The sequence below is a fragment of the Rhinopithecus roxellana genome, chromosome 15, assembly GCF_007565055.1.
Source record: "Rhinopithecus roxellana isolate Shanxi Qingling chromosome 15, ASM756505v1, whole genome shotgun sequence".
Lineage (NCBI taxonomy): Eukaryota > Metazoa > Chordata > Mammalia > Primates > Cercopithecidae > Rhinopithecus > Rhinopithecus roxellana.
In genome coordinates, this window is record NC_044563.1 from 5814115 (window position 1) to 5838415 (window position 24301).

Genomic DNA, 24301 nt, shown 5'->3' on the forward strand with positions numbered 1-24301 from the left:
CAGGGCTCTCAAATTGCATCAGGAGCTTGCTTACTTTGTCAGTGAGCCAAACCAAGTAAAACGGGATGCTCTCTTGACAAGAGGTACAATTACTTTTAGCTGCAATAAGGTAAACTGAAGTGTGCATTCATCCATAAAGATATTTAAGATACCCTTTCCTGTGGTGTATAGCTTATTACATATATGAAATAGGAAAGAATCCACTCAAAAGAATCCTAACAGGTATCTGGAGAAGGGAATATAGCCTACTGACTTAAGTGAAATGCAAAAAAGTAGAGGGTCAGGGCAGAAGGACAAGCTCTACACAGCTCTTTTCAAAGGCACCTTTCGGCCGGGCAGGATGGCTCAAGCCTGTAATCCCAGCACTTTGGGAGGCCAAGACGGGTGGATCATGAGGTCAGGAGATCGAGACCATCCTGGCTAACACGGTGAAACCCCGTCTCTACTAAAAAAATACAAAAACATAGCCGGGCATCGTGGCAGGCGCCTGTAGTCCCAGCTACTCGGGAGGCTGAGGCAGGAGAATGGCGTGAGCCCGGGAGGCGGAGCTTGCAGTGAGCCGAGATCTGGCCACTGCACTACAGCCCGGGCGACAGAGTGAGGCTCTGTCTCAAAAAAAAAAAAGGCACCTTTCTATATACGTTGTGTGGCCTATACCAGACCCACTTGTATGTTTCTCAATCTTGACAAATTTTAATGAAAAAAAAAGTAACTCTCAAAGAACCTGACTTATAGCATAGTAAAAAAAAAAAAAAAAAAAATTTATACTTTCTTCAGGAATATAATGCTTTACCTGGTATAGATGTTCCTTTGTTTTACTGCTGATTTAACCAGGCCACCACTGATAACCATTTAGTTTTCACTTTCTGCTATTACAAAAACATGCCAGCATTTCCAGAAGTGGATCTGCTGGATGAAAGAATGTGCGCTTCTAATTAGTACATGGCCAAGCGGCTCTCCACGGAAGTCAGGTATATCCATATTCCCCCAGTGATGTGTGAAAGCCTGTTTCCACACACCTGGTCAACAAAGCATTTGCTTTCCTCTTGAGTGAGGTTGAGCACTGTTCATATATTTAAGAACCATTTATACTTTACTTTTCTGCCAACTGTCTGTTTATATACTTTGTCTACTTTTCTACTGGGTTGGTCTTCTCAATGATTTGTAGGGGTTATTTAAAAGAAAAAGAGTCCTTTGTCTGATACCATTCCCTCTTCACCTCATTCCAATCTGCAATCTCTCTACCACTCAGTTCAAACTGCTCTTTCAAGTCACTGACAACCTCCAGATGGGGCTAAATCCAAATGAAACTCTTCTGTTCTCACTTACACCTCACTCTCAGCAGCATGCAAGGCAGTCCCCCAGAAGACTCTCCTCATTAGAACATTCTCCTCACGTGGCTTCTCTGATGTCACACACTCGTTTTCTCACTGGCCATTTCTCAGTCTCCCTAGTTGGAGGGGGGCTCCTCTCCTTCCTTCCTTCCTTCCTTCCTTCTGTCCCACTGATAACACAGAGGCTCCCACAGAGGTCAGGCTGCGGACCTAGCACACTTTCCTGAATGCACCACATTGCTCAAAGTAAATTCACATTTGTTTTATTTGTGCTGTTTCCCCAGCAACTAAAACAAAGCGCTGAGAGATTCAAGACAAGTTCTGTTGAATAAACGAAGCCATTTCCGTGGGTTTTTAAAATATTCCTCTCCAGGCCAGGCACGGTGGCTCACACCTATAATCCCAGCACTTTGGGAGGCTGAAGCAGGCGGATCACAAGGTTATGAGTTTGAGACCAGCCTGTCCAATATGGTGAAACTTGTCTCTACTAAAAAATACAAAAATTAGCTAGGCGTGGGGGCGTGTGCCTGTAGTCCCAGGTAGTCGGGAGGCTGAGGCAGGAGAATCATTTGAACCTGGGAGGCGGAGGTTGCAGTGAGCCAAGACCACATCACTGCACTCCAGCCTGGGCGACAGAGTGAGACTCCGTCTCAAAAAAAAAAAAAAAAATTTCCTCCCCATAAACACAACTAAGGTCCAAATTTATAAAACCAAAACCATCACGGCATTTCAAACACAGGTAACCCGATGACTAGCAGACATTTCCCTTCGGATATCTCACAAGCACATGGTATTTAATCTCCAAAATGGAGCTTTTGCTCTCCATCACGCACTGCCCACCCAACCCAACCTCCTCTTCACCATGCTCTCCCCATCTCAGTAAAAGGCACACCCCAGTTGTGAAAGGCAGCCTGGAAAATAGCCTCTTTTCCCTTTCAATCCAATTCACCAAAACATTGTCAGTTCCGCCTTACACTTTCCCTTCTCTGCATTTTTTGCCATGGCCTGGAATAAGGTAAACTGGAGTGTGCATTCATCCATAAAGATACCCTTTGGACACAGCTTCCTAATTCATCTCCCAGTCTCCTCTGGCCACTCCAACCCATTGTTTACTTGGGTTCTTGGTCAGCGCCTCCTGCAACTCCCATGTGAGCATGAACAATAATAGTAATTCTGATATATAATGTCTACTATGGTAGCCATATAAGGCTTCTGAGCACTTGAAATGTGACTAGTTTCATCTACGAGGTACTAAGAGTATAAAATATGCAATGGAATCAAAGATTCAGTACAAAAAAAAGTGAAAATATCTCATTTTCCTACTGATCATATGTTGAAATAATATTTTGGATATATTGGGTTGTATAAAACATTAAAATTAGTTTTACGTGTTTTTTACTTTCTTCATGTGGCTACTAGAAAATGTAAGATTACATACATAGCCTGTATTGTCTTTCGTAGAAACACTGTCCTGAGCATTTCATGAGGGTACCAGCCCCATGTCCACCATCTTTAACCATGTACACAGTAAGTACTCACTTAATAGTGTCAACAGGTTTTTTCAAACTGTGACTTTAAGCAAAACGACATATGGCAGGTTCTTGGATAATGCCATCCCATTATAACACTGATGAGGTAGATAAAACTGTTTTAGTTCTATGTCATTTTGCTTAAGTTTGCAGTTTTCAAGAACCCGTTAATGGTGTTAAGTGAGGACTTACTGTATGACCAAAGCACAAAAAGCGCTAGGATTGGCCCAGGGCAGGAACCCAAGGTATCTGCTGAATTAATTAGTGGCCAAAAAATTGGTATTATTTACATACATTCACTTATAAACAAAACATGAAAAATTTAATTATTACTTGAAGTTGAATGATACTTTAAAAATACAGTTGGAATTAAGAAAACAACTCTTTCAGTTTAAACTTTGGACACACATGCATTTTAAGAAATAATTTGAAGGCCGGGCACAGTGGCTCACGCCTGTAATCCCAGCACTTTGGTAGGCCAAGGCGAGCAGATCACTTGAGGCCCGGAGTTTGAGACCAGCCTGGCCAAGATGGTGAAACCCCATCTCTACTAAAAATACAAAAATTAGCCTGGCGTGGTGGCACGTGCCTGTAGTCCCAGCTACTTGGGAGGGTGAGGCAGGAGAATCGCTTGAACCCAGGTGGTGGAGGTTGCAGTGAGCTGAGATGCTGCCACTGCACTCCAGCTTGGGCAACAGAGTGAGACTTTGTCTCAAAAAAAAAAAAAAAAAAGGTTTAAAGTGAGAGTCCAACAAAGTTTATTCTCCAAGAGAAACTTCCTAAAGATCCAACTACCAGTGCACAGAAAACAGAGGCTACACAACACTGTGGGGAATACCACAAAACAAGGAGCCCAGTCCTCCCACAAATGGATAGCATGGTGGGAGAAGAGCAAAAAATGAGGAACCCATAGACTGAAAAAAAAAAAAAAAACAGTGGCTCTTATTTAGATCCTGATTTGCCACTGCCAAAATTAGAAAACCACACAAAAAAGTTATATGAAACAACTGGAACTTTCAAGTCTAAGTACTGAATGATGTCAAGCAATTGTGTGTTCATTTTATTTTTAAGATGTGAGGCTTTGTGGTTGTTACGGTTAAGAGTCCTTATTCTCTGAGGACATATACAGACATATTTATAGAAGAAGCAATAATTATTTGAATATCTTCAAAACATAATGGACTATAAAGGAAAAAAAAATTTAATAGAACTTCTTCACCTCAAAAGACATGATGAGGACCCACAGAATAGATAAAGATATTCACAATACATACATCTGACAAGAGATGCCTGCCCAAAATACAAAAATCCTACCAAGTGATGTTTTAAAATACATCTCAGCTGGGCACAGTGGCTCTTGCCTATAATCCCCAGCACTTTCGAGGGCCAACGTGGGAGGAATGCCCAAACCCAGGAGTTTGAGACCAGCCTGGGAAACATGGCAAAACCCCAACTACAAAAAATACGAAACTTAGCTAGATGTGGTGGTGACGCACCTGTGGGCCCAGCGACTCAGGAGGCTGAGGTGGAAGGATCCCTTGAGCCAGGAAGGTCAAGGCTGCAGTGAGCTGTGATCGCGCCACTGCACTCCAGCCTAGGTGACCGAGTGAGACTCTGTCACTTTTTAAAAAGTGCACAATGTGCCTCTCTTCTAACAAACAGAACATGGGAAAGCTAGACGCTACGTGACTTCCAAGACTAGGTCACAAAAATGACAGCTTCCACACTTGGGGCCCTTTCTCTCGAATCACTCTCTCAGTGAGAAGTTATCACCATGTCCTGAGAACAGGACACTCAGACATCCCTGGCAAAAGCTGATGTGAAAAAGACCTGAGGTCTCCCACCAACAGCCAGAACCAGAACCTACTTGCCAGGCACGTGAATGAGGCACCTTAGAACAGATCCTCCAGCGGATCTGTGAAAGCTTCAGAGAGCTAATCACACCCAAGCCAGAAGCAGACAACCATGCCCCTCCCAAGTTTCTGACTCCCAGAAACTGCAAGATAATGTTGATTGCTGTTTTAATCCACTATGCTTGGGGATAATTTATTATGCAGCAAAAAAACAGAAAGGTAATACAAACAGAAAAAAGATAATATTTTAAGAAAGGCTTAAACACGTTTCATAAAAAAGGATATCCAAATGACCAATAAACGTATGAAAAGGCAGTTGACCTCACTATTGTAAATTAAAATTACCATAAGACATCACTACACAGCTACCAGCATGGCTAAAATGAAAAGGATGAAAAATATGAAACACTGGAGAGGATCCAGAGTAAGTGGAACTTTCACACATTGCTGATGGAAGCCTAATTTGGTACAACAGCTTTAGCAGATGCCACCACTATACATACACCTCTATGTCCTAACAGTTTCACCCTTAGGTATACTGAACAACAGATATGCATACGTATGTTGTTGACCAAAAGACAAAAACTGAATGTTCAGAGCAGCACTATTTGTAACAGCCCAAAGCTACCATCTATCCAATGTCCATCAACAACAGAACAATTTCCTATGACAAAATTTTGTGAAGCAACAGTAACAAATAATCAGCAGTATGCAATGACTTCAGTAATCTTACAAACAACATCAAGAGAAAGATATAAGAGTACCTACTGTAAGACTCTATTTAATAGAAATAAAACTGGGCAAAGCTAATCAGTGCTATTAGCTGTTAGAACACCGGCTGCCCCTAGAGAGGGCGTAACTGGAAGTGGACATTGCCCAGGTGGATTTCAGCTTGTGAAAATCTGCTTATTATATGTACTTTTCTATATTTCTATTGTAATTCAATAGAGTTTTTAAGTAGTAACAATATAGAAGAGAAGTGGGAAATGGGGAAGTTAAGTGGGACAAGACTGGCTGTAAGTGTATGGCTGCTGGAGCTGGGTTAATTGATAGTTTCATTATACTGTTCAATTTCTGCATGTTCAAATTTACCCCTAATAAAACAAATTTTTAAATGTATTAACATAAAACTGACTGGAACTGTTGGTAAAATGGTAACTGGGGTAATTTTTCTGGCCACAGATAATAAAAAGGTGTTAAAATCTACACACCCCTTGGTTCAATTATTCTACTTCTATGAGTTTATGCTAAGGTGTTTATAACTGAACACAAAGTCATATATAATAATGTCCAAAGGGCTTATAATAGAAAGAAATGTCTAAATATAGAGGAAGATGACACTGTGGGGAAAACCACAGAACAAACAATCCAGGTCATCCACAAATACATGGTTCCTAAATATCCAACAATAAACAACAATGATCTCATCTGAACCAAGGTTCTTTTACCTATCCAATAAAGTATGGTCATTAAAAAACGAGACAATCAAAACTCAGAAAAAAACACAGGAGTTAATTTTTGTGGCCATGGATTAAGCAAAACTTTCTCAGATATGACACCAAAAACATACGACAAAAGAAAAATAAGATAATTGCACTTCAAATTAAAAGTTTTCATCCTTCAGTAATAACACCATCAAGAGGTGAAAAGAAAACCCAAAGAATGGAATACTGACAAATCATATACCTGATAAAGATTTATATACAAATACAAGGTTGGGCGCAGTGGCTCATGCCTGTAGTCCCAGCATTTTGGGAGGCCGAGGAAGGCACACCATTTGAGCCCAGGAGTTTGAGACCGGCATGGGCAACATGGTAAAACCCCGTTTCTATAAAAAGCACAAAAAAATCAGTCAGGCATGGTAGTATACACTTGTAGTCCCTCCTACAGTATACACTCAGGAGGCTGAGGTGGGAAGATCACCTGAACCCAGGAAGTGGAGGCTGCAGTGAGCAGTGATCACACCATTGCACTCCAGCCAGGTGACAGAGTGAAACCCTGTCTCAAAAGACAGGAATACAGAGGCCAGGTGCCGTGGCTCACGCCTGTAATCCCAGCACTTTGGGAGGCCAAGGCAGGTGGATCATGAGGTCAGGAGATCAAGACCATCCTGATTAACACAGTGAAACCCCGTCTCTACTAAAAATACAAAAAATTAGCTGGGCATGGAGGCAGGCACCGGTAATCCCAGCTACTTGGGAGGCTGAGGCAGGAAAACGGCGTGAATCTGGGAAGCGGAGTTTGCAGTGAGCCAAGACTGCATCACTGCACTCCAGCCTGGGCGACAGAGCAAGACTCTGTCTCAAAAGAAAAATAAAAAAAAGACAGGAATACAGAACAGATAAGAAACTCCTACAACTCAGTAATAAAGACAAACAACTCAATTTTAAAAAGGGCAAGTGAGGCCAGGCACAGTAGACTGCTGTAATTCCAACACTTTAGGAAGCCGAGGTGGGTGAACTGCTTGAGGCCAGGAGTTTGAGACCAGCCTGGCCAACATGGCAAAACCCAGACTCTACTAAAAATACAAAATTTAGCCAGATGCGGTGGCACACACCTGTAATCTCAGCTACGCAGGAGGCTGAGGCACAAGAATTGCTTGAACCCAGGTGGCGGAGGTTGCACTACTGCACTCCAGTCTGGGTGACAGAGTAAGAATGTCTCAAAAAAAAAAAAAAAAAAGCAAATGAGGCAAGTGCAATGTCACATGTCTACATTCCCAGCCACTACAGAGGCTAAGGCAGGAGGATTGCCTGAATCCAGGAGTCCCTGTCCAGCCTGGACAATACAGAGAGACCTAATCTCAAAAAGGAAGGGGAAATGGGAAGGGATGGGAAAGGCTGGACACAGTGGCTCACACCTGTAATCCCAGCACTTTGGGAAGCCAAGGTGAGAGGAGAGGATCGCTTGAGCCCAGGAGCTCAAGACCAGCCTGGACAACGTAGTGAAACCTTGTCTTAACAACAAGAACAAAAAAACAAAAAACAAAAAAAGAAAAAAGAAAAACTCAAAAAAATTAGCCAGATGTGGTGACATATGCCTGTGGTCCCAGCTACTTGGGAGGCTGAGGTGGGAGGATCACTTCAGCCCAGGAGGTCAAGGCTATCATGCACTGAGCTGTGACTGCACCACTACACTTCAGCCTGGGCAACAGAGTGAGACTCTGTCTCAAAAAACGAAAGTGTTGGCATGGATGTAACAAAATCAGAATCCTTACACTCTGCTGGTGGGAATGTAAAATGGTGTAGAAACTTTGGAGAATAGTCTCGCAGTTTTTCAAAAGAATAAACACAGAGCTCCATAATGACCCAACAGTTCCACTCCTAGGTATGTATCCTAGAGAATTAAAACATACTTTCACAGAAAAATTTGTACATAAATGTCCACAGTACTGTTATTCATAAAAGCCAAAACTCAGAAACATCCAAGTATCTATCAACTGATGAATGAATAAATAAAAGGTAACATTCCCCACATAATGAGTATCATTTGGCAAAAGAAAGAAATGAAGTACTGATATATGTTACACAGATAAATATTGAAAAGATGGCTAAGGGGGAAAAAGCTAGTCCCAAAAAAAGACCACGTTTGTATGATTCCATTTACATAAAATGCACAGAATAGGCACATCTATAGGAACAGAAAGTACAGTAGTGGTTGTCTAGGTATAGTGAGATTAGAGAAAAATGAAAAGTGATTACTAATTACTAACAGGTATAGGGTTTCTTGTGGAATAATGAAAATATTCTAAGTGATTGTGATGACAGTTGTATAACTACATGAATATACTAAAAAGCATTAAATTGTATGCATTAAGTGGGTGAGTTATGTCTTAATAAAGCTGTTATAAAAGAATAATGCAATCTATATTTGCAAAGGAAGGTGCAAAGAAAAGATTTTTTTAAGGGTTTTAGCATCTGTACTTTGCTTTACCAAATGTATTCACATATTTACATTTGACCCTCACAATCTTATATAGTAAGTTGTATCATGTTTTACAAATAATCTGAGTTGGAAAGATAGTAACTGACCCAGGTAACACAGTAGGGAAGTGCCTAAGGAAGGACACAAAAATGCCACCCTATTTCCATCATGCTATTGCCTCCCAAATCATGAAAAGAAACGTTTATGGCACATGTGGAAGTGTCATAACGGCTACTGCTTCTGCAGAGGATCTCATGCGTGCCAGGCAGTTCTTAAACATTTTTCAGTGTGGCACTTCACAGGCACTGAAATGTTTATTCAATCATTTTCATTTATTTCTCATAACTCCATTTATAGCTGATGACACTAAGAAATTAACTGTATATTGTAAAAACAAATATAAAATTTGTTTTGAAGGGGCTTGCTGTAAATACAGTTCTCAATAATGGGGCTGGGTGACGCGTAAGATCCAGACAATAGAGGAGCAATGATATAAAGTACAGAGATGAAAACAAAACAGAGAGTCCTTTCAAAAAGGGGAGTAAACTCAAAACACCAGAGGATAATTTTTAAGCTTATACAATACCTACTGGGAGCCAAAGAAATAGAAACCCAGTGATCAAGAAATCAGCCAAGAAGAAACCAAAATGCAAGTCAACATTTCATTAATATTTAACTTTTTATTAGTTTTTCATTAATTTTCTTAATGAAAATCCATAAGGTATTCCTTTATATCCAGTGAACCTGCAAACAAATCGTAAATAATTAGAACTAATTAATATTGGGAGGGGAATATAGGAAAACAGGTCCATCCACCTATTGCTGATACACTTGCATACAGGTACCAGCTTTTTTTATTTATTTTTTTTTGAGACGGAGTCTCGCTCTGTCACCCAGGCTGGAGTGCAGTGGCGTGATCTCGGCTCACTGCAAGCTCTGCCTCCCGGGTTCACGCCATGCTCCTGCCTCAGCCTCCCGAGTAGCTGGGACTACAGGCGCCTGCCACCGCGCCCCGCTAATTTTTTTGTATTTTTAGTAAAGATGGGGTTTCACCGTGTTAGCCAAGTTGGTCTCATTTCCTGACCTCATGATCCGCCCACCTCGGCCTCCCAAAGTGCTAGGATTACAGGCGTGAGCCACCACACCTGGCCAGGTACCAGCTTTTTTTAAAGAAGAGTACTATAATGACATACGAGATTAATAAAAATAACAGTACCTTGACCAGGTGCAGTGGCTCATGCCTCTAATCCAGTACTGCGGGAGGTCTGGAGTTTGAGATCACCCTGGGCAACACAGTAAGACCTTATCTCTACTATATATATAATATATATATTATAACATATACTATAATTATATAATAATATAAATATATAATTATATAACATATTATATATTAATAATTATATAATATATAACATATAATGTATATAATATAATATATATTAATAATATGTTATATGTTATATGTTATATATTTTTATATATATTATATAATTTTTTTTAACCCAGGCATGATGGCTCACACCTGTTGTCCTAGCTACTGGGAGGTTGTAGCAGGAGGATCACTTTGAACCCAGGACTGAAAGTTGCAGCAAGCTATGTTCATACCATTGCACACCAGCCTGGGTGACAAAGCAAGACTCTGTCTCTAAAAAATTAAAAATTAAAAATTAAAAATGGTAGGCCGGGCGCGGTGACTCAAGCCTGTAATCCCAGCACTTTGGGAGGCCGAGACGGGCAGATCACGAGGTCAGGAGATCAAGACCATCCTGGCTAACATGGTGAAACCCCGTCTCTACTAAAAAATACAAAAAACTAGCTGGGCGAGGTGGTGGGCGCCTGTAGTCCCAGCTACTCGGGAGGCTGAGGCAGGAGAATGGCGTAAACCCGGGATGCGGAGCTTGCAGTGAGCTGAGATCCGGCCACTGCACTCCAGCCTGGGTGACAGAGCGAGACTCTGTCCTCAAAAAAATAAATAAATAAATAAAAATAAAAATAAAAAAGGCCGGGCGCGGTGGCTCAAGCCTGTAATCCCAGCACTTTGGGAGGCCGAGACGGGCGGATCACGAGGTCAGGAGATCGAGACCATCCTGGCTAACACAGTGAAACCCCGTCTCTACTAAAAATACAAAAAAAACTAGCCGGGCGAGGTGGCGGGCGCCTGTAGTCCCAGCTACTCGGGAGGCTGAGGCAGGAGAATGGCGTAAACCTGGGAGGCGGAGCTTGCAGTGAGCTGAGATCCGGTCACTGCACTCCAGTCCGGGCGAGAGAGCGAGACTCCGCCTCAAAAAAAAAAAAATAAAAATAAATAAAAAAAAAAATAAAAAATAAATAAAAAAATAAAAAAATAAAAATGGCAACACCTTTTGATTACATAATCTCATGACAATATTTAAAAATTTATGAAATAGAGGAAGAAATTATACAAAGAATAATAGTGATAATGGCTAGACATGCTAACTACCACCAAGGCATACTATAATATAAACATATGAACTAGCATTTAATCCTTAAAATAACGGTTATCGGCCAGGCGCGGTGGCTCAAGCCTGTAATCCCAGCACTTTGGGAGGCCGAGACGGGCGGATCACGAGGTCAGGAGATCGAGACCATCCTGGCTAACACAGTGAAACCCCGTCTCTACTAAAAATACAAAAACTAGCCGGGCGAGGTGGCGGGCGCCTGTAGTCCCAGCTACTCGGGAGGCTGAGGCGGGAGAATGGCGCAAACCCGGGAGGCGGAGCTTGCAGTGAGCTGAGATCAGGCCACTGCACTCCATTCCGGGCGACAGAGCCAGACTCCGCCTAAAAAAAAAAAAAAAAAAAAAAATTACGGTTATCCTTCCCATATGTAAGCAAGGAAACTGAAGCTAAGAGAGCAAATAACCAGGCTTTGGAAGTATCAGGACTCAGGCTCACTAGCACTTAGACCCTACATTACCAGGGTCATAACTGCTTTGAGGGCAGAATGAGCACAAGTGGAAATGCCCGTTAAGCACCGGAACTCAACAGAAAATCAGGGTTAGAAGTAGGTATGAGCATCATTGGCACATACCTGGTAAGTTCAGCCATGAAAGTGGAGACCACCCAAGGGACAGTGTGGAAAATAATAAAGGCTGGAGAACAAAATGTGAAAGTGGCCCAGAAGAAAATTAAGAGAGGCCAAGAATGGTAGGAAGAAAAGGAAAATATAGTACCACAGACCTTGTAAATTCTACAAAGAAAACTTCCCTGGATTTTGCTGCCAGAAGGATTTAAGCAACCAACAATGCTTTGAAAACCACCGTACAGCTCATGTCTAAGCACTCAAAAAAAGGTGCTAGCTAATGTGGGCAAAGTGAAACCCTCATGCGCCACTGGGGCAATGTAAAACAGTGCAGTCATGGAAAACAGTATGGCAGCTCCTCAAAAAAGTAGAATGAGAACTGCCATATGATCTAGCTATTCCACTTCTGGGTATATACCCTAAGAACTGAAAGCAGAGCCTTGAACAGATATTTATACACCCATGTTCATGGCAGCATCACTCTTACTGGCCAAAAGCCAGAGGCAATGTAGTGTCCATTGATGGATAAATGGATAACCAATGTTGTATATACATATAATGAAATATAACTCAGCCTTAAAGGAAAGTTTGTCAGGCGCAGTGGCTTAGGCCTGAAATCTCAGCACTTTGGGAGGCCAAGGTGGGAGGATCACTTGAAGCCAGGCAAGACTAGCCTGGGCAACATAGCAAGACCTCAAAAAATAAAAATAAAACTTAGCCAGGCATGGTGGTGCACACCCACAGTTCCAGCTACTAGGGAGGCTAAGGTGGGAAGATCCCTTGAGCCCAGGAGTATGACATTGCAGTGAGCTATGATCATGCCACTGTATTCAGCAAAAGAGCAAGATCCTGTCTCTAAAAACATTTAAAAATAAAAAAAAGAAAGGAAATTCGGACACATGCTACAACATGGGTAAACCTTGAAGACACTGTGCTTGAAGCCAGTGATAAAAGGACAAATACTGTATGATGCAATTTACACGAGGTACTTAAGAGTAGTCAAATTCGGCCGGGCGCAGTGGCTCAAGCCTGTAATCCCAGCACTTTGGGAGGCCGAGGCGGGCGGATCACGAGGTCAGGAGATCGAGACCATCCTGGCTAACACGGTGAAACCCCGTCTCTACTAAAAATACAAAAAATTAGCCAGGCGAGGTGGCGGCGCCTGTAGTCCCAGCTACTCTGGAGGCTGAGGCAGGAGAATGGCATGAACCCGGGAGGCGGAGCTTGCAGTGAGCCGAGATCCAGCCACTGCACTCCAGCCTGGGCGACAGAGCAAGACTCCATCTCAAAAAAAAAAAAAAAAAAAAAAAGAGTAGTCAAATTCATGGAGACAGTAGAATGGCAGTTGTCAGGGTCTGGGCGGGAGTGGCTAATGGGAAGTCAGTGTTTAATGCAAGCTTGTCCAACCTGTGGCACAGGACAGCTTTGAATGAGGCCTAACACAAATTCATAAACTTTCTTAAAACGTGGAGTTTTTTTGTGATTTTTTTAAAGCTCATCAGCTATCATTAGTGTTAACTGTAATTTATGTTTAGCCCAAGGCAACTCTTCTTTCAATGTAGCCCAAGGAAGCCAAAAGATGATTTAATGGGTTCTGTGTTTCAGTATGGAAAGATGAAATCCATTCTGGAGATGGATGGTGGTGATGGTTGATCAACAGTGTGGATGTACTTAATGCCACTGAACTGTACACTCCAAAACAGTTAAAATGGGCTGCGGGCAGTGGCTCACAGCTGTAAACCCAACACTTTAGGAGGGTGAGGTAGGAGGACTGCTTGAGCCCAGGAGTTCAGGATAAGCCTGGGCAACACAGCAACACCCATCTCTATAAAAAATAAATTTTTAAAAACATAGCTGGGCACAGTGGTGTCTGACTGCAGTCCTAGCTACTCAGGAGACTGAGGTGGGAGGATCCTTGCACCTAGAAGATGACTGCACCACTGCACTCCAGCCTGGGCAACAGAGCAAGACTCTGTCTCAAACACACAGACACACAGACACACATACACATACAGCTGAAGACACTTAACAACCTTCTGGTTGAAACACTGAGACTTCGGGTAAAAAAAAGTTTAACAATGACACTGAACAAGCATCACTACCAGAGTCAGAGATGGCTGGAATGGCAGAATTACCAAACCAGCAATTTTTTTTTTTGGAGACAAGATCTCCCTTTGTCACCCAGGCTGGAGTGCAGTGACACAAACAAGGCTCACCGCAGCCTTGACTTCCTAGGCTCAGGTGATCCTCCTGCCTCAGCCCCAAAAGTAGCTGGGACTACAGGTGTGCGCCATCATGCCCAGCTAATTTTTGTACTTTTTGTAGAGATGGGGTTTCATCATGTTGGCCAGGTTGGTCTCAAACTCCTGAGTCAAGCAACCTGCCTGCCTCAGCCTCCCAAAGTGCTGAGATTACAGGCCATGCCCAGCTACGAGCAATTTTTTAAAATACACGATTAATACGCTAAAGCCTTTAGTGAAAAAGGCAGACAACAAGCAAGAACAGAAAGATAACTAAGGAGACAGATGGAAATTCTAAGAAATAATCAATTAGAAATGCTAGAGAAAAAGACACTGTAACAGAAATGAAGAATCCCTCTGTGGATCTATTAGTAGACTAAACACGGTTGAAGAAAGAATCTGAGTATTAGGATATGACAATAGAAACTTCTGTAACTGAAAAGGAAAGAGAAAAAATACAAAAAAAAAAAAAAAAAAAAAAAAAAAAAACAGAAAATATCCAAGAACTATGGGACAACTACCAAAGGTGTAACACATGTGATGGGAATATCTGGAAAAAGGGGGAAAGAAGCAATATTTGAAGTAATAATGACTGAGATTTTCCCAGATTGTTGTCAGGCACCAAACCATAGATCCAGAAGCTCTGGAAACAATGCCAATAAAAAGCCAAGCAATGACCTCCCCACTTATCCCCACCAAAAAAAACAACACCGAGGAATATCATAGTCAAATTTCAGAAAATCCAAAAAAATCTTAAAAGAAATCGGAGTTGGGGGGGACCTTACCTACAGGGTAGCAAAGGCAAGAATTACATCTAACTTCTCCTTAGAAACCATGCAAGCAGGAAAGAGTAGAATAAAACATTTACAATACTGAGAAGGGGAAAAATAACATCAACCTAGAATTCTGCACCCTGCAAAAGTATCCTTCAAAGTAAAAGAGACAAACGAAATTGAGGGGCTTTGTTTCCAGTAAACCTACGATGACAAAATTACTTCAGAGAGAAGGAAAATGATCCAGGCAGGAAACACAGATCAGAGTATTGGAGAGGGAATAAGTGAAGGTTCAAAAAAAAGTTGATTTTTCTTATTCTTTTTTTTTTTTTTTTTGAGACGGAGTCTCGCTCTGTCGCCCGGGCTGGAGTGCAGTGGCCGGATCTCAGCTCACTGCAAGCTCCGCCTCCCGGGTTCCCGCCATTCTCCTGCCTCAGCCTCCCGAGTAGCTGGGACTACAGGCGCCGCCACCTCGCCCGGCTAGTTTTTTGTATTTTTAGTAGAGACAGGGTTTCACCATGTTAGCCAGGATGGTCTCGATCTCCTGACCTCGTGATCCGCCCGTCTCGGCCTCCCAAAGTGCTGGGATTACAGGCTTGAGCCACCGCGCCCGGCCTGATTTTTCTTATTCTTAATTAACAGTAGTTTGTTCAAAATAATAACAATGTACTCAATTAAGTATGCTTCCTTATGTATTTATACATGCTTATGAATAAGTAAAAATGACAACGAGGCAGGAATGAGGAATCAGAAATATTTGTTATTACTGGTAAAGGCATACCTCAGAGATATTACAGGATCAGTTCCAGACTACCACAATAAAGCAAATGTCACAATAAAGTGAGTCACACAAATATATTGGTTTCCCATATGCAAACATTATGTTTACACTATTGAGAGCAATACCGTTAAGTCTTCAAAAAAAAAAAAAAAAAAGCACAGACTTTAATTATAAGTATTTTACCAATAAAAAATGCTAAAGAAATGAGCACATGCAACTGGAAAAATGGCACTGATAGCCCTGCAAATACAAGGTTCCATAAACCTTCAATTTGTTCCTTAAAACACATGCAGAGAGTATCCGCAAAGTGTAACAAAGTGAGCCAATATAAAATGAGGTATGCCTGTACGTGCATTACCTGTGTAGTGTTATTTGAAAGTGGACATAAATTAACCGCAAATAAATGTTGCAAACTCCAGTGTAACCCTTTAAAAGTCAAAAACAGTAGTTTAATAAATATGCTAAGAAAGAAGATAAAAATGGAAATCATATAAAATGATCAATTAAAACCAAAAAAAAAGGCAGAAAAAGTGTATGTGACAAAAGTGGGAACAAAAAAATAAGGGCAAAACCTGGAAAACAGCAATAAGTATCACAGATATTAATCCAACTATATCAATAATCACATTAGAGGTCAATGGTCTAAGTACACCAATTAAAAGAGCAATTTTCAGAGTGTATCAAAAAGTAAGACGCAACTACATGTCGTCTACAAGGAACCTAGCTGTTGCCAGATTCAAGACCAAGATGGCAGCGAGACTTGTTGCCTTCCTCAAGAATGCCTGAGCCAATGTGTCCTTAACCATCACCAGCTTCTGTGATTCTACCCCTACTCAGCCCCTACACTACAAGGAGGCCATCATGATCAATCAGGACACACCCTACAACTAGCCAGTGCCCCTTCTACATGATGAGAACATGCCTGATGTGTCCAGCCACCACCAGGACCCCCCAGGTGTTCTATCTAGGGCCCAAACTTGGAGTGGCTGAGAAAATTGTGAGCACCTCTAATGACAGGGAAGAAGCCGTTCCCCCGTGGCTCCCAACAAAAACATAGAAACCAAAAATAAGAAAACAAAGCCACTTTAAATATAAAGACACATGTAGATCAAAAGTAAAGGAATGGGGGGCTGGGCTCACACCTATAATCCCACCTCTTTGGGAGGCCAAGATAGGAGGACTGCTTGAGCCCAGGAGCTCAAGACCAGCCTGGGCAACACAGCGAGACACCATCTCTACAAAAAAAAATGTTTTTTTTAATTAGCTGGGTATGGTGGCACACACTTGGGAGGTTACACTGAGCTATGACTGTGCCACTGCACTGCAGCCTGGGCTATACAGCGAGTCCCTGTTTAAAAAAAAAAAAAAAAAAAAAAAGGAAAGGGATGGAAAAAGATATATCATGCTAACTCTAATCAAAAGCTAACAGGAGTAGCTGTATTAACTGCAGACACAGCAGACCTCATAATAAGTTACCAAGGCTAAAGAGAGGTATTATATAATGATAGAGGAGGAAATATTTCAAGAAGACATAACAATCCTTAATGTGTATTTGCCTAATAACACTGTCAAAATACACGAGACAAAAACTGATAGAACTGCAAGGGGGAACAGAAGAATCTACTATCATAGTTGGAAACTTCAACACCCCTCCATCAGAAATGGGCAAATCCAACAGGTAGGAAATCATTAAGGACATGATGAACTCAATAGCACCATCAATCTACTGGATATAATTGACATCTATACATTATTTCAACAACAGCAGATTACAGATTCTCCTGAAGTTCATACAGAATATTCACCAAGACAGCCCACACTCTGGGCCTTAAAACATATAACAGAAATCTTATAATGTACTCTCAGACCACAATGAAATCAAACTAGAAATCAGTAACATAAAGACAACTGAAAAATCCCCAAATACCTGAAGATTAAATAACATACTTCTAAATAACATGGGGGTCAAAAAGAAATCTCAAGAGAAAGTTAAAAGTATTTTTAAGAAATCTCAAGAAAGTTAGAAGTATTTTTAAGTAAATAAAAAAATGCAATTTTTTTTTTTTTTTTTTTTGAGACAGTCTTGGTCTGTCACCCAGGCTGGAGTGCAGTGGTGCAATCTACATTCACTGCAACCTCTGCCTCCCAGGTTCAGGCAATTCTCCTGCCTCAGCCTCCTGAGTAGCTGGGACTACAGGCGTGTGGCACCATGCCCGGCTAATTTTTGTATTTTTAGTGGAGACGGGGTTTTGCCATGTTGGCCACCAGGCTGATCTAACTCCTGGCCTTAAGTGATCCGCCTGCCTCGGCCTCCCAAAGTGCTGGGATTACAGGCATGAGCCATTGCACCTGGCCTTGAAAAATACAATTTATCAAAACTTGTGGGATACAGCAAAAACAGTGTCTAGAAGGAAATTTATAGCATTGAGTAATACACTAAAAAAGAAGATCCAGAACCAATAATCTAATCTTCTATCTTACGAAACCAGGCCGGGCACGGTGGCTCAAGCCTGTAATCCCAGCACTTTGGGAGGCCGAGACGGGCGGATCACGAGGTCAGGAGATCGAGACCATCCTGGCTAACACGGTGAAACCCCGTCTCTACTAAAAATACAAAAAACTAGCCGGGCGAGGTGGCGGGCGCCTGTAGTCCCAGCTACTCGGGAGGCTGAGGCAGGAGAATGGCGGGAACCCGGGAGGTGGAGCTTGCAGTCAGCTGAGATCCGGCCACTGCACTCCAGCCTGGGTGACAGAGAGAGACTCTGTCTCAAAAAAAACAAAAAACAAAACACACAAAAAAACGAAACCACAAAAAGTAGAGCAAATTAATTCCAAAGTAAGCACAAAAAAAGAAGTAAGAATTAGAGCAGAAATCAATGAAACTGAAAACAGGACATCAAGAGAGAAAAAGACAAAAGGTGGTTTTCGGAAAAGAACAATAAAATCAACGCAACTCTAGCCAGGCTGAGGAGAAAGAGAAATGAGAGAAGACATAAATTTCCAATACTAAAAATGAAAAATGACATTACTACAGATACCATGGTCATTAAAGGAATAAGGAAATATCATCAACTATTCTATGCTCAAAACTTTAATAACCTAAACGAAATGGAACAATTCCTTGAAAGAAACAATCTGCCAAAATGTACACAAACAGAGATCATCTTAAGGGGCTATAAATTTAAAATTTGAATAACCTTCTAAAACAGAAAGCACTAAGGCCCACATGGGTTCACTGGTGAATTCTACTGAATATTTAAGGAAAAAATTTTACCAATTCTCTAAAATCGCTTCCAGAAAAGAGAATACTTTTTTTTTAGACGGAATCTTGCTCTGTCGCCCAGGCTGGAGTGCAGGGCGTGATCTCAGCTCACTGCAAGCTCCACCTCCCAGGTTCACGCCATTCTCCTGCCTCAGCCTCCTGAGGAGTTGAGACTACAGGTGCCCACCACCACACCCAGCTACATTTCTGTATTTTTAGTAGAGATGGGGTTTCACCATGTTGGCCAGGATGGTCTTGATCTCCTGACCCTGTGATCCACCCGCCTCGGCCTCCCAAAGTGTTGGGATTACAGGCTTGAGCCATGGCGCCCAGCCGTCACAGATGGAATACTTTCTAATTCTATTCTATGAGGTCAGCATAACCATAATACCAAAACCAGACAATACACTACAAGGCAAGTACAGACCAATATCTCCCATGAACACAGATGTAAAAATCCTCAAGAAAATATGAGAAAACTGAATCAACATATAAAAAACTATATACCACAACCAAGTGTTTATCCCGTATTTAAGGCTGCTTTAATTTGTTTCTTTTTGAGACTCATTTTGAGTCTCAAAAAATTAGGCATAGCCTTTTTTTTTTTTTTTTTTTTTTGTATTTTTAGTTAAGACGGGGTTTCACTGTGTTACCCAGGCTGGTCTCAAACTCCTGGCCTCAAGTGATCCATCTGCCTCGGCCTCCCAAAGTGTTGAGATTATAGGTGTGAGCCACTGTGCCCAGCCAAGGCTGCTTTAATATTCAAGTCTTTGCCGGGCATGATGGCACATACCTATAGTCCCTGCTACTTGGGAGGCGGAGACAGGAGGATTGCTTAAGCCCAGAAGGCCAAGGCTGCAGTGAGCCAAGATCATCCCACTGCACTCCAGCCTAGGTGACAAAGTGAGACTCTTGTCTCAAAATAAATAATTTTTTAAATCAATTAATATGATCCACCAAATCAACAGATTCAAGAAGACTCACATGATCACATCAACAGATGCAGAAAAGGCATTTAACAAAATCCAACACCTGTTCATGATTTCAAAAAACACTCAGAAAACTAGGAATAGTAAGAAGCTTCCTCAACTTGATAAACAACATCTATCAAAAACCTACAACTGGCCGGGCGCGGTGGCTCAAGCCTGTAATCCCAGCACTTTGGGAGGCCGAGACGGGTGGATCACGAGGTCAGGAGATCGAGACCATCCTGGCTAACACAGTGAAACCCCGTCTCTACTAAAGAATACAAAAAACTAGCCGGGCGAGGTGGCGGGCGCCTGTAGTCCCAGCTACTCGGGAGGCTGAGGCAGGAGAATGGCGTGAACCCGGGAGGCGGAGCTTGCAGTGAGCTGAGATCTGGCCACTGCACTCCCGCCTGGGTGACAGAGCGAGACTCCGTCTCAAAAAAATAAAAATAAAAATAAAATGGATGAAAGACCTGAGCAAACATTACAGAGAGCAAGTAAGCATTTGAAAACATGTTTAACATCATACATCATTAGGGAACTGCAAATTAAAGCAACAATGAGATAGCCCTTATCTATCAAAATGGCCAAACCCAAGACACATCACGAAACACTGACAAGAATGTGGGGGAAGAGGAACTCTCATTCATTGCTGGTGGAAATATAAAATGGCACAGCCACTGTGGAATACGATTCGGCAGTTTCTTCCAAAACTAAACATACTCTTTCTGCACAACACAGCAGTCATACTCCTTGGTATTTGCCCAAGTATACTGAAAAACTTATGTCTACACAAAAACCTGCACACGGATATTTACAGCATCTTTACCCATAATTGCCAAAATTTGGAAGCAACCAGGATGTCTTTCAGTAGGTGAATGAATAAATTTTGGTACATCCAGACAATGGAATATTATTCAGCACAAATGAGCTATCAAGCCATGAAAAGACATGAAGAAAACTTAATGCATATTATTATGTGAAAGAAGCCGATATGAAAAGGCTACATAAACAATGTACGACACTCTGCAAAGGACAAAGCTATGCAGACAGTAAAAGGATCAAAAAAAGCCAGAGGTTGCAGCGAGGTGGGGATGAATAGACGAGGCACAGAGGATTTCTAGGGCAGTGAAACTATTCTGTATGATACAATGGTGTCTACATATCCTTAGACATTTTTCAAAACTTACAGAATATGACTGGGCACAGTAGCTCACACCTGTAATCCCAGCACTTTGGGAGACGAAGGAGGGCGGACCACCTGAAGTCAGGAATTTGAGACCAGGCTGGCCAACAAGGTGAAACCCCGTCTCTACTAAAAATACAAAAGTTAGCCAGGCTGGTGGCAAGTGCCTGTAATCCCAGCTACTCAGGAGGCTGAGGCAGGGGAATCACTGGAACCCGAGAGGCAGAGGTTACGGTGAACCAAGATCACACCACTACACTCCAGCCTAAAAAACTTATAGAGTGTGTAATACCAAGAGTAAACCCTAATGTAAAGTATGGACTTTGGACGATAATGTGTTGCTGTAGGTTCATCAACTCTAACAAATGCACCATTTTCCTAAGGGATGTTACTGCAAAAGTGTGGAGACAGGAGTATATGGGAACTCTCCATATTTTTTGCTCAATTTTGCTGGGAACTTTTTTAGAATTGGTGAAAATGCAAACTTTATGTTATGTATTTTCCCACAAGTTTAAAAGATTTGCTAAATAATTAGTCATTTATAGAATTTAAAAACAATGTCACATCTCATTTTGAAAGGAGATAAACAAAATACATTTCTAAGAAAAGTTTTCTTCCCTTTGCTTAAACATTTGTACTTGCAAGGACAAAAAAGCAAAAGAACTCAGCTTATAACTTAGTGTTTTATTTCTGTACTAAACAATGTAATTCTAAAGGCTTCTAAAAACAAAGAACTTTATTACATCGAACTAAAAGCCAGCTGAATTGTTTGTGATAACAACAACAAAATCTAAAGACCCCTGATATGGGAAATGGCGATAAAGTATACCCTTAGTATGCAGCTTTTTTTTTTTTTTTTTTTTTTTTGAGGCGGAGTCTCGCACTCTCGCCCGGACTGGAGTGCAGTGACCGGATCTCAGCTCACTGCAAGCTCCGCCTCCCGGGTTTACGCCATTCTCCTGCCTCAGCCTCCCGAGTAGCTGGGACTACAGGCGCCCGCCACCTCGCCCGGCTAGTTTTTTTTGTATTTTTAGTAGAGACGGGGTTTCACTGTGTTAGCCAGGATGGTCTCGATCTCCTGACCTCGTGATCCGCCCGTCTCGGCCTCCCAAAGTGCTGGGATTACAGGCTTGAGCCACCGCGCCCGGCCAATATGCAGCTATTAAAAAGAAAAAGGTAGACCTATTAGTACTACATGGGACTCAGTGAAAAGAGATGAATGAAAAAAGAACCGCACAATAGTATGATGCTATTATATTTATATAAAACACACACACCCAGCAAATATATGCAAATATCCAGAAAAAAAATCAAGAAAGGAAACAGTAACAACAGAAGATGGAAAAGGATTTGGAAAAGGTGATCAGAATGGATTTTAGCCTTCTCTATAATTTTTTTCAAAATAAATATCACATATTTTTTTTTCAAAAGCTAAGACTTTCTATCCCAAACCAAAAAAGGAAAGTCAGTTGAATAAAAAAGTTTACAATATCCTACCTCCAAAGTCAAGACTTCAAAACCAAAGCCAGAGTGCATAAAATAAGCTACTATTCATTAACATTTAACCACTTATTCTGTGTACGTTTAGGACTTCTACACTAGAAAACTTGCAAAAACAAAACACTCCACAATTTCAAATTACCCAAAGTCATTTTCTATGGGAAAGGTAGGAGTTTAGTTTTTTTTCTTCTTTTTTTTTTTTTTGGCCAGTCTCACTCTGTTGCCCAGGCTGGAATGCACTGGCATGATCTTGACTCACTGCAACCTCTGCCTCCCGGGTTCAAGCGATTTTCCTGCCTCAGCCTCCTAAGTAGTTGGGATTACAGGTGCCTGCCACCACACCTGGCTAATTTTTTTTTTTTTTTTTTTTTTTTAGTAGAGCCAGGGTTTCACCATGTTGGCCAGGCTAGTCTTGAACTCCTGACCTCAGGTGATCCGCCTGCCTCGGCCTCCCAAAGTGCTAAGTGCTGGGATTACAGGCGTGAGCCACCGCACCTGGCCAGGATAATTTTAATATGATTCTCATTTTACATGTGAAGAAACTGGAGCTTAGAAAGGTGAGACAATTTGCCCAAGGTAAGACAGCTAGTCAGTGGTCAAACCAAGGTTCTAACCCACTTCTGATCACCTTAATGACCTTCTTCCTAAACATTCTGGCCAGACTGCCTCCCTCCTTCACAGCTGCTTCATCTTAAGATGACTACCTCGCACTTCATACTCATCTAGAAGGAATAAAGAGTTACAAGTAACACATGTAAAGAATCAAACACAAGTGACAATTTAACAGCAGGCACTCAGCAAGCAAAATAAAAAGGCACACCTACCTCCTGCAAGTGGAGGTAAGTAAGCACAGCAGGCTGCTGAAGGTTTACACTAACCATGAGGCACTTTACTAGTAACTGATACCAAGAACTGAAAAATGTTAGGCCTGACAAGAGGGTAAACAGAGAGAATGGACTCTACTTTCTTCTGAAGATAGATACACACATGCCCAGTAATACTTATCTTTAATCCTCACAACAATTCTGCTAAACCAGCTCTCTCTCTCTAACCCATGTCCTCTATAATCCCTTCTCATTCTTTTCTCATAACCCTGAAAGATTATCAAGCTTGGCTCTTTGAAGTTTGATGAAGTTACATTGCCTATGCAATTCAAACTCCTTAGCTCCACTGAAAATCACTAAGATCGTATTCAAGGCAGTTAGTTCTTAACCCTGTGCTTCTGGGATCAGCAGTGTGCTCCTGCTGCCACCAAAGCCCCTAACCCTCAATGAAGACCATGGCAGAGACAGGACCAAAACTGACAGGATCTGATACCAGAGTGTCACAAAATGAACTCCAGTACTAGCCCCAGCCTATGTGTCATTATGTCCCTCCATGGCTCTTGTTTCTAATTGCCTCTTTTTAATTTATTGGTCAAAGTAAGGCTTTTAATATTTTTTCTGTATAAAAGAGTCCCTCCCCTCTCTTGGGATAGGCCATGTATTATAAATGCTGAACTCTACTCTCTTCCTCCCTCGAGACAGATTTGGCTCATAATCTATTTTGATCCATATCCCTTTTTCCAGATTGTTTCTAATGTTGTGTACTTGGCTGGAGTCAATGTTAACATTTTCTAGCAATCAAATGATCCCATTTCAAAATGGTAATTATCCTTGAAATCTTTCCCATTTCTGGATATAAAACATGAGCTAACTAATGTAAAAGAGTTGAAAATCTCTAAGAATTTCCTGAAATTGACACAATAACGCTCCATATGAAGGAGGGGAAAAGTCATCTATTTGCTAACTCTTAGCAAAATGAAAATCCCCTATTGTAATTTTTTAAATATTTTGCATACTAGCTGGCACTTACTCAAAACACATATCGGGTACTTGGTTATTTGGACATATCGAGACACCAAAAG

At 41.6% G+C, this 24301-nt stretch overlaps 1 protein-coding gene across 13 annotated transcripts in view; it reads right to left on the minus strand.

The window, feature by feature from the left end:
* The window catches only part of PPP6R3 (protein phosphatase 6 regulatory subunit 3), a 159894-nt gene that overhangs the window by 117745 nt on the left and 17848 nt on the right, over window positions 1-24301 (minus strand). The window lies entirely within an intron of this gene.